The 11,731-nt window shown below is 34.2% G+C and overlaps 1 pseudogene across 1 annotated transcript; it reads right to left on the reverse strand.

Annotated features, from left to right (window-relative positions):
• Nucleotides 1–1,692: 1,692 nt before the first annotated feature.
• Nucleotides 1,693–3,415, reverse strand: LOC144572782 (putative E3 ubiquitin-protein ligase RHC2A pseudogene; annotated as a pseudogene). The gene has a single exon (XR_013517804.1). The product of XR_013517804.1 is annotated as a putative E3 ubiquitin-protein ligase RHC2A pseudogene (transcript).
• Between the last annotated feature and the right edge of the window lie 8,316 nt (nucleotides 3,416–11,731).

The raw sequence follows: 11,731 nt of genomic DNA on the forward strand, positions 1-11,731 counted from the left end.
AGCTGGTAGAGGATAAGAAACAGATCAAGTCAGATAGGGACACGTCAGCATGCAAAAACAAATATGGATAATGTGGTCCCGATTTGAATAGACTTAAAAAGAAATTAAAATCTGATATTAATCTTGGCAAAATATCAAAGACACTAAAAACAATGTCGGTAGGAAGACTTGATCCTCTCTCCATTTTTTACAAGGAATAAAATGTTCACGGAGAAGAAATTTGTTATAGAAACATCAGAAGAGATCTTAGTTTTATTAGGCCTATATTGATAAGCCTGTATGGGCTTAATTCAAAAAGGTCATGAGGCCCAATTAAAGATATTTATTCCCAACATGCAATTTTGTGTGCAGTAAGAAAAAAAGAACACACAACACAATTAGTATCCTCTGGACTCCAATCCTCTGAGGTAACACGATATTTCTGTTTGAATCACGACCGTCTTATCGGAATTCGGAACAATTCGGTCTGAGATGGAATGCACGGGGCTGCTTTAATAATCATGCGAATTATAATTCGAACACACCAGTACTACAAAGTATGAGAGCAAATAATAGAAGCATATATGCCATGAGATGAGATTGGGATGGTACAGTTGTGATCCTTCCAAGTTGTACACAAGAGGTTAAAGAGTAAAAAGACAGGACCAACATAAGAATATGATTCACCATGTCACATGATAAGCATTTTCATGTGATGTGGGGTTGTTTCGCATCCAATCCAACAATCCCTCTTGCATTGGGAATTTGCTATCTTGCTACGTGAGTTGTCAGATGTTGCTCCACACACCATCAATTAATTTCAACTGTTTATTCCGTGATATATGATATGTACCAGAATTCAGCCGCAGTAACTCAAATTTTGCATAACAAATTGGGACCGTCCGATCTTTATTGACACGAATGTTAAAGAGGTTCCATGCATCATGCTTGAACCAAATTGGCCCAAATTCTGATCGAACGTTCCAGATTCCAAATCAAAATTCTGAAATAATGCAGAGAATACGGACTAAAATGTCATACAAAAAGAAATGCTATTTATTCTGAGAATTTGCACGTAGACCAAGCAAGTTTTTTAGCGATAACATAAATTTAGATCCAAGTATCCAACGCAGTACCGGATTGTATTAAATGAGATATGAGTCGTATTTTATTCTGAAACAAATCTCAAAACGGATCCAATATATTTCAGATACCACATAGGATACTCTCTGGTAACATCTGGTACACAAGGCAGTAAACTTCGCGGTACAACCAAAATTAACCATACACCGCTAGAAAATATTTTGAGCAATAAAAATGCCAATGTCACAGATGATGATGATGAGTTAATTGGCGTAAGGATGCTTATCAAAAATCACAATTAAATTATAGTACGGAAAAATGATGATCCCCAACTTAATGCAAGATCCATACAAATGTAGTTCAACCACCGTAACAACTAAAACAGCATGACAAAGTACTTTTCGTCCGTTGGCTCCAATCCAGAAAGAAAATAATTATAATAATTGTAGCAAATGCAAATGATAGTGATCAATAATTGACCTTTTAATCACATTAATTTAAAAAGTACAATTCTAATGTGGAATGTAACAGCGCACCAGTAGGGAGGGAGCGGAGCACCAAAGAAAATGCATCAAGTAGATCAAACAAATTTAGATTTGGAACAAACTGAAGAAACTAGATGATTTCTTAAAAAATATAATCATATGAAAATGCCGAAAATTACATAATTAAACAAAAGAATTATCTAATAGTAAAACCAAGAAGAATTGAAGAGATTCTCCCCTCAAAACTCAAATTTAATTAATCATCTTATCCTTCAATTTGCCTTACCCCTACTACTATATACAACAAAATTTGAACAAATCCAACAATAATAAGAAATAATTCATTTCCATTAAAAGTCATCTCGCAATGGAATCGGCATCTCTGTTTTCCATTTCCCACCTCATACTCCTTGAACTCCTACTAAACACTGAACTCCTCTGATTTCTTGAAGAAGAAGTGGAAGAAGAAGCAAGAGGAGAGGCATCAGCACCGGAACTAGACGAATTTGGGCTAAAGCAACCAAAAATCCGTTGAAACAAACGGCCGAACCCGCTTCTCTCTCTAGAACGACTCCCTCGGGAAGCCCAAGAGACCCGTCTCGGTGCACCCCCGTCATTGAAACCACCGTCCACTTCTGTGTACACAACTGGGAGCTCCCTTTCACTACCATTACCTCTCCTTGCACCAGAGAACCGACCAACCGCAAACCCCCCACCGGGTAACCTCCAAATGGTTAGCCCGACCATTTCATCCTCATTACCCGCATCCTCTCCGGTTACCTCTCCAGTGCTACCTCTTCTCGTGACATCTGTTGGCATCTCGTGACGACAAACCGGACACGAGTTCCTAATAGAAAGCCATGGCAAGATGCAATCTTGGTGGTAAATATGCTTGCAAGGCATTTCTCTAGCCTCGACTCCAAGTTCAAAAGGGTCTTTGCAAACCGCACAATGTGAATCCGACACAACATGCTGGGAAGTGATATTCAATGTAGGCATGGACTCAATTGAAGATTTTGAAGCAGGCGGGTTTTCATATGCACGTCCGAGGCCGTTAGCCTCAATTTGCGCAAGCTGGTCGAGCAACCGCTCAAAACCCGATCCCATTAGGAAGTCTGACATGCTATCAGGCAATGGCCGGAGACCAGAACCGGCCCCATCATCATAGTACAATTCAAAACTGTTTGTACCAGTGTTATCTGGCCGGGTACGGCGTAGGACGATTACTGGGTTGAAGGGGGAGCGATCGGAGGATGATGCTGATGCACGACGGTGACGCCGGAGCTCCGCCGTGGGAAGGCGGCGCCGTCGAAGAGCTTCGCCGGAAGGGCGGTTGACAGGTGGTGGTGCTGACATCTCTTCTAAGAACCCACCGCTGCAGTGTGGGCATGAAATGGAGTCTGAAGGAGAGATTCGCACAAAGCGGCGACAGCTGTAGCACCAATACGAATTCATCGTCGCCATGGACATTAAAAATCCGAGATGAGTATAGATCTGAGGAGGCCTAAGATGCCTTTTTAGATTTTGCCCTTGGATAATTCAAATTTTGACAACTAAAAAAGGTTATCAGCTGGATTTCAAGTTAGGTGGGATCTACGTTACTATAAACTCAGGATTTGAGCAAGAAAATATGTCAATTTGATGGATAGATCTGAGAAAAGAATTTGGACAGAAACAAGAATTGATCTTTTTAGGGATTTCAGAAAGAAAACAAAAGAAAAAGAAGAGCAAAGTTTTAAAACACCGAATTGGAACGGTAGAGATAAATGGGAAAGACAAATTCAAAAGAGAAACTGAGAATTGGGGAAAAAGGTTTGGATTGGATTGAAGGAGAAAAGAAAGAGAGAGATGGGTGTTTAATTGAGACAGCCAGAGAACCGCGTACCGGAACATGGCGTATTTTGTACGCATTTGTGGTCCCCGTGGACCAACAACTTCCATTGCTCCACATGCATGTGCTCAATAGAAATCCTTCTCTCTCTCTCATATGGGGTCCACAAAACATTCCCGAGTCTCTCTGATTTAGTTTCACGAATACGATGTAAACCGAGTGTAACGAAAATTACGAATGAAAAATTAAGTATTCCATTCCTCCCACGTGGGTTTGTCTAATTTGAAAGTTGACTGACGGCGTCATTCCAGGCGGCGAAGAATTGGTCCGACAGCGAGTCAAAGCGCGGAGGAAGTCTTCTATGCTATTACCACTTAGCTTCTTCTACAACTATAAACTTCATTGCTGATGTGGCGATATAGTTACACTTCACTTCAACATCTTTATTCTGCCACGGAGATGTTTACTCAAAAGTCAAAAGTCGTAAAATTTGCAGGGTTGCCAACAATATAAACCCAGCTAATCTAGTCGAGGTGCATCGCAGCGCCTGACTGGTAAAGAGAAGGAAATTACCGGCGGACGCGTTAAATTTTAAAAAGATGGCATGGGTCCCACGTTTCAAAGGCTTGATGGCAATTGTTGTCCGATTAGCGGACCTACGAGGGCAAGTAATTAATTAACCATGTCTTCTTCTTAAATAAGTGTAATCAGGAATATCGTTAACGCACTGATTAATAATTAACGTTAGCATATCGGTCCCTGTATAATCAGGTTAAATTTTATTTTTTTTAATGTTTGAACTATTGATTCAAACTGCTCGATAAAATTGTTGAATACTAAAATTCATTATTTTTAAATAAGAATTACTGTTTTTTAAAGATCTTTGCAAGGAAATTTTTTATCTATAGAAATTATTAAATTCATACTTATGGAAAGAAATAGTATTTGAATTGTAACAAATTTAGAAATATCTGACACAATTAGTTCGATCCAAATATATGAATCAGACTCAATGATCCAAGATTTTTTTTTTTAAATATTAGAAGGATTGATATCTACCGAATTAAAAAAAAAAATTGGATCCGACTCATTGGTTCACTTAGTATCAATTTAAATGTGGCATACAAATTTCTCCTTTTTCACCGTTTAAATATATATATATATATATATATATATAGAGAGAGAGAGAGAGAGAGGCTAATATACAATCGATTGCACCATGCCTCTCGTGCAACCAAGTGGTTTTTCGATTTTTAAAGTCCAAATGATCGATCCGAACCGTTAGATGTGTTCTCCATATTAAAATCTGCTTGGAGACGAAATTTTACATTTTTTGGAATTTTTTTACTATTTATTAAGCCACTTTGAAAATCGCTGATCCAACGGTGGCTTGCCAAACAGTAAAAATCAGAAGCTACCGTTGGATCAGCGATTTTCAAAGTGGCTTAATAAATAGTAAAAAAATTCCAAAAAATGTAAAATTTGGTCTCTAAGCATATTTTAATATGGAGAACACATCTAACGGTTCGGATCGATCATTTGGACTTTAAAAATCGGAAAACCACTTGGTTGCACGAGAGGCGTGGTGCAATCGATTGTATATTAGCCTATCTATATATATATATATATATATAGTATGGCTAACGCGCTTCCTCTAGCATATGGGCCGAAATGCTTCCGGTGGAAATTTGAAATTTCAAAATCCAAAAAGTCGATCTGAACCGTTCATCTTCTTCTCCATATTAATATCTGCTTGGAGACCAAATTTTACATTTTTTATGAAATTTTTTACTATTTATTAAGCCACTTTGAAAATCGCTGATCCAATGGTTTTACTGTTTTGTTAAGCCACCGTTGGATCAACGATTTTCAAAGTGGCTTAATAAATAGTAAAAAATTTCAGAAAAATGTAAAATTTGGTCTCCAAGCAGATATTAATATGGAGAAGAAGATGAACGGTTCAGATCGACTTTTTGGATTTTAAAATTTCAAATTTCCACCGGAAGCATTTCGGCCCATATGCTAGAGGAAGCGCGTTAGCCGTACTCTATATATATATATATATATATATATAGAGGAGGGTTAAAATGCACCCTCTCTTTTGTGCTCCTAACGTGCACCCTCCCCTCATATCTTCATTTTTAAAGTTTAAATAGTTGATTCGAACCTTCCAACGTGTTATTCATATTAAAATGTGCTTAGAGACCAAATTTTATATTTTTGGGAAATTTTTTACTATTTTTTTAGAATTTTTGAAAATTATCACTTTGCTGAATTTTTTATTATTGTTTAGTTTAATTAAAAATTCTGAAAACATAGTAAAAAGTTTCAAAAAAATGTAAAATTTGGTCTCCAAGCACATTTTAATATGAAGAACATGTTGGAAGGTTCGAATCGGCTATTTGAACTTTGAAAATGAAGATATGAGGGGAGGGTGCACGTTAGGAGCACAAAAAGAGGGTGCATTTTAACCCTCCTCATATATATATATATATATATATTTGGATTTGGACCATTGAGACTGATCCATATATTTGGATCGGATTCATTGAGTCATATCTTTCTAGATTTGTTATAATTCAAGTACTCTTTCTGTTTTCGTACGTACGAATTTAATAATTTCTATAGATAAAAAATTTCCTTTTTGCAATAGGTGAATAAATTATATATTGATTTACCGGTTTGCTTTTAAATATCTAGTTAAAATTAAGACGCCGAAATTTGTTTGATTTGTAATTGCCAACAGCAAGAACTAAAAACCAAATTATAGCAAAGTAAAAAGAACTACATTAGTCCCACAAAGTCAAAAGAATGAATTACAACAATAGAGATAATTGGAAATTAAAAGAGTGATTATTTCTAATAATGTGGTAGAAAAAGTCATAGTAAACAATTGTAGAACAATGATGTTCTTGAATTAAAGAACTCAAATAAAAACTAGCCAAATTTTAGAAAGTAGAGAGTTGATGATTAGGTTCGATCTAAATCATCAAATCTGAAAATGAACGAAATAATTAAACAATCTACAAAATTGTCACGAGCCTAAGCTTACTAAGTTTGTGAATTGGAAATTCATGATTTTGACCAAATATTTGACTCACAATAACATCACATTTTCTGAGTTTTGGAATACCATTACTAAAATTCAGCATTTAGGCAACCTTAGTGTGTCTTATGAACCAGGTATCAACTCCCAATTTTTCTTTTATAACGACATTTGGTTTCAGTAGTGTGCCCTATCCTCTAAATTCTCATTTTTTTACAGTATTTGTAGCAATCCAGATATTTCATTTCAGTCTGTTGTTAATTCACAAGGAAGTGCTTTAAAATTTAGAAGATAACTTCATGGAGTGTTATATGTTGAATGGATAGAACTACATGATCTTATCAGTCATATCTCCTACACACACTCCATAGACAAATTGAGTTGGAGATGGGAGGCTTCCGAAAAATTTACGGTCAAGTCCCTATATAAACTAATAAACTTTCGAGGACTCAAACCACAAAATGCAATGTTGTGGTGGACCATCCCTGTCCCTCTTAAAATCCGAGTCTTCACGTGGCTCACGGCCAAGAACATAATTTTAACTAAAAAAAACCAGAAAGAGAGGTTGGAAAGGTGATTCAAAATGTCAGTTTTGTCATTTACCTTAAACAGTCAATCATTTGTTTGTTCAATGTCGCTTTACTAAGGTAATGTGGTTCTGGATTGGTTCATGTCAAGACATTAGTCAAACTTGGAACTCTTTTTATGATATTCTTCATTTTGCTAACCAGCTGCCTTCTTCTCACATGACCTCTATGCTTTTAGTGTGTAGCGCTCTCTGCTAGACTATATGGAAATATAGAAATGAATTGTGTTTCAACACAGGTAAAGCTAAAACTCCTCAGCAAATTATCTTATTAATAATATCCCTTGTTTAATACTAGACAGGTTCAGTGAAAGAACAGGTAAAGATTTGTACTGTTCTCTGGCTGCCATCAGTGCTTGATGAAATACTCTTGGCTAGTTGGCATCCAGATGATGAAGATACACATATGGAGATAGAGACTTATGCAGAGGGATGCACCACGAACCATGAAGACTGCTACTCAAAGACCCAAGCAATGGATGGACGCCTTTTCTGACGACTTTACTACTCATCTCAGCCCTATGAGTATGCTTAGATTATCTTGTTGTGCTTTTCCTTTCTTAAATACTTGGTTGTTTATGTGCTTTTGTTTTTGTTGTTGGGATTCAATTTGGTTTCTCTTTACGTGGTTATGGTCTATGCTTGTTGACTGTTTAGCTCAAACTAGGTGTAAATTAACTATGTTTCAATGAAACGGGCTTTGACCTTTTTAATCAAAAACTAAGTTTGTGAATTTAAATCATGAATTATTGGATTAACTTTCAATTAGAAATCCATATTATTTAAATCGATCTAGTTTCTCGAATGATATGTTTATGTGATAAATTTGTTACTTTTCAAGTTCACGGAGCATAAAACCTAATAAAAAATAAAAGTTTGTAATAAATAACTAAAAATTTATAAATCTGACGTGTTAAATAATGAGGTCTAAATTATTTAGATTTATCATTTGAAACAAATTTGATAGAATTTAGGGTTAAGCTCATGAATCACTTTAGTTGGATTTATATATTGGTGTTTTAACTTGATTATTCTCCGGGTTCTCAAAATTAAAATATGTATTAGAGAAAGAATTTTTTTGAAATTAAAATAAATACATTCAAATATTATGCACCATTAAAAACATATAGAAATTTTTATAGATAATTACTTAATAAAATAATTAAGTTGTATATTAAATTATGTACGCCTGTGCGTATTGATAAATATTGTTTATTAAAAACAATTATATTTATATAATTAAATTTGAAAAAAATCAATAATTCATCTAATATTAAAAAAAAAATACTTGATGATTTGACACGTCTTTAGATATTTTACAGTTCAACCATCTTTACGGAATATCAATTTGACCATTCTTTTAGCTTTTTCTTTTTGCTTGTTTGTTTGAGATTGCACAAATAGTGTCGTCACACTTTACTAATCCATCTCGTCATATTTACCGTGTAAATTTAAATCGTACCGGTAAAAACAACAACAACAACAACATAAATAAGGAAATAATTTGCGTGGTCGTTAATTTCCATTACGGTGATTGTCTGTCATTTAACTTTTTTATTTCTTTTGAAAAGCGGTCATTACCACTAATTGCCATTAATTAAACCATAAGTGTATTGTTTCACAAGGACTCCAACGGGTAAAGATTTTAACAGAGTAGTTTTGACTTCATGCAGCGCACTTACTATAGAATCAAAACAGTGATGCATATGGTTAGTGTGCTGCATTAAGCTAAGATTGCTCTGTTAAAATCTATACCCGACTCCAACGGCATAATTCTTTATTTATTTTCTAACGTCCAATCTATTGATGTTTGTCCCTTTTTGGGTTAAAAAAATGAAACTACTCGACCAACTAATTACGATTAGTTAAGTATCTAATTAGACGGGAACAGGGACCGTGGATGGAGGTTAGGAGATGTATCCATTTCTGGGCCATAATCTATGAATTGTTAGATATATCTAATGATGATGGTTGTTTAAATTTGAGACAAAGGGACGTGATAACCTGGCACCTGTTCCTTCTGGTAAGGAAACTCAGTCCTGTCTTGGTTTACAGAAATATTTTTTAAAATTAAAAATAAATAAATTATCGGAAAAACCAGATGAATTGATTTATTTATTTATTTTGAGAAAGGGATGGGATAGAATTAATGATTATGTCTCACTGATTTTACAATTATCACACCAACGGTTACAAGGTGTGGACAGTCAGTGAAACCGGATAAATAAGTTTATATTATTGGCATGTCTTCAATTGAACCGAATCATTGATTCGGCTCTGATGACTTTTAAGCAATACAGTTTACACAACTTTATTATTTGTGGCTAAAGCATTCTGCAATTTTTCGAAGCTACTGGATCGATTACTGGTACGATCCTAGTAGATATTCCAATGTGATATAACTATTTGGTCTCATCTATTTTATCAGGAAAAAAGTTGATCTATCCCTTTCTAGATAATTGATTTTTGAATTTCTAAAAAAAAAAAAGAAACTGTTCAGTGGTCCAAGGGAGCAGAGTAGGTTGGATGCTCATCGAACTCAATTTGGATTCGATAAGCAGTGTTTCTAACCGATCTGTTCAAGGCGCACACTTCAATATATATGCATCTTGAAGAGAATTGAATACAAATTTTATCTATCAAATTTCAATTTGAGTCTCATTTAAAAAAAAATTAAAATTTGAGTCTAATGTGCATTTCAATGCCATTTTCTAAAATCCGTACAACTTGCATCTCAAAATTTATTCGCATTTTATTTGGGACCACCCATGCGATCAGATATTTTTTTTTAGGTCATTATCAAGAACAACTTGCTCTGATATAGCCAAAAATAAGGTACTTAAAGAGGTTAAATTAAAAAAAAAATTACGGAGCCTTTTAATTTTACTGTAAAATTCCCATTGTCTTGGTTTCAAGCGAATATATATTTAAATTTATAAAGAACTCCTCACGATAAAATTTATAAAAGACAGTCTTTATATTGATCATTAGATAAAGCTTCATCTAAAAAAAACGATATTTGTTCCGTAACACTTTTATAATCGAAACATTATAGATATATAAAAATTTATTATTCTAGGGTAGAGATCTTGTTGAGCTTGAACTCTACTCTGGTTCAATTATAAGAGTTTTAAATTGAAATTAAAAAAAAATGAGGACCAAAACAGAAATCATATGATAATTTGGGGTATCCACTATCAACTGCAAAAAGTGCAACAAAATTTTCAAATGAATAATTTAAATGGAAGATTTAAAAATTTAGATACCTTAACGGAAACAGCTAATACTTTGGAGTCAACTATCAACTGCTTTTCATGTCTGAAAACTGGAAAGACAAGATCTTATTATTTACAAATCAAATCCGTCCGATCTAAAAACAAATACACCAAATCAATATTTTTAGCTGTCCGTGCGAATTTCAAATCTGATGAGCCCAAAATCCCTACAATTCATGTTGTTTTTAAATCGCAAGCAATCAAGCAATGTAACAAATCTCTAGCAATAGCCATCAGGCATTAGGTAACAGAGTAAAATAAAAAAAAGCCATATGACCCTTGCGCTGCAGAAGTGAAAACAGTGACGTCAGTATCTTTATCTAAATTTGAGTTAAAAGTGTTTATTGGAACTCGCCATTGTCAAATTGTTTGTTTGAATGAATCTTATGTGTTTAAAATGCCTAATTTCTCAAAATTAGAATGTTCAGAGCAAAGTTCTCGAAAATTAGCATAGCCTGCAAAACACATTTTTATAAAATTTGTATTTTTATCATAAAATCTAGAATTCTGCAAAATCCATAAAATGCATATATTATTTTGCAAAACAACCTAGTTTTGAGTATTTTTTTCATGTTTGCAATTTTTGAGACTTGGTTTTGTTAATGTTAATTTTCAATCATTTCCACCAGGAGGCATTTTGGTTAGGCTATGGATGGGCTTCAGCACAAGGGTTACTATGTTTGTCTGTGAGAATTGAATTATGGGCTTTTTTGGGCCGATTGTACTGGTTTTGGAGAAAGAAGTCACCGGTTAAATTTGATCCAATGCTGGGCTTCATATAATTAATTTGCTCTGACAATTAATGGGCTGCAAAAGTATTCATTTGTTCTATTTCTATTTGATGATTTTTTTGAAGAACCAACATTTTATATTATCAAAACAATATCGCTGCAATTAGTATGCTTAAGTTGATATTTTTTTTGGTTCATTACTAGCCTCTTATAAAAAATTTAAACCTCAAATTGCTTCATATTTTTAAGGACCACATATATCTAATTATTATACAGATAAGAACTTTTATTTTGAAGATAAATGGCGGAATGAGAGAACTGAAAAGCCTGACGCCTGCTTTGTAACTTTCCAGTGGGCGGTGATCTCAGTTGTCCATTGTTTCATCCAAATTCCTTCCTTCTACACCTGGTCTTTGGAATTATTTATGCACCGAAACAATCAGAGAGTGACCCCACTTATTTTTCCTTTGTGAATTCATAATTAAACGAAACACTCAGTCCAGCTGAAGAACTTTAATTTTTTTTTTTTTTTTTTGATGAAAGCCCTTAGGCACTTTTGATTGAATAAAAAGGATTACATAAGCTGACAGCAACATAAAGAGAAGCTGTGGAGTTACACAAAAAAAAAAAAAAAAAAAAAAAAAAAAAAAAAAAAACATAAGCAATAAAGGAACACCTACCTAAACCAAAGTAAATAATCTACTTAAAAGAAAGC

This window comes from Carex rostrata, chromosome 20, assembly GCF_964058835.1.
Source record: "Carex rostrata chromosome 20, lpCarRost1.2, whole genome shotgun sequence".
Lineage (NCBI taxonomy): Eukaryota > Viridiplantae > Streptophyta > Magnoliopsida > Poales > Cyperaceae > Carex > Carex rostrata.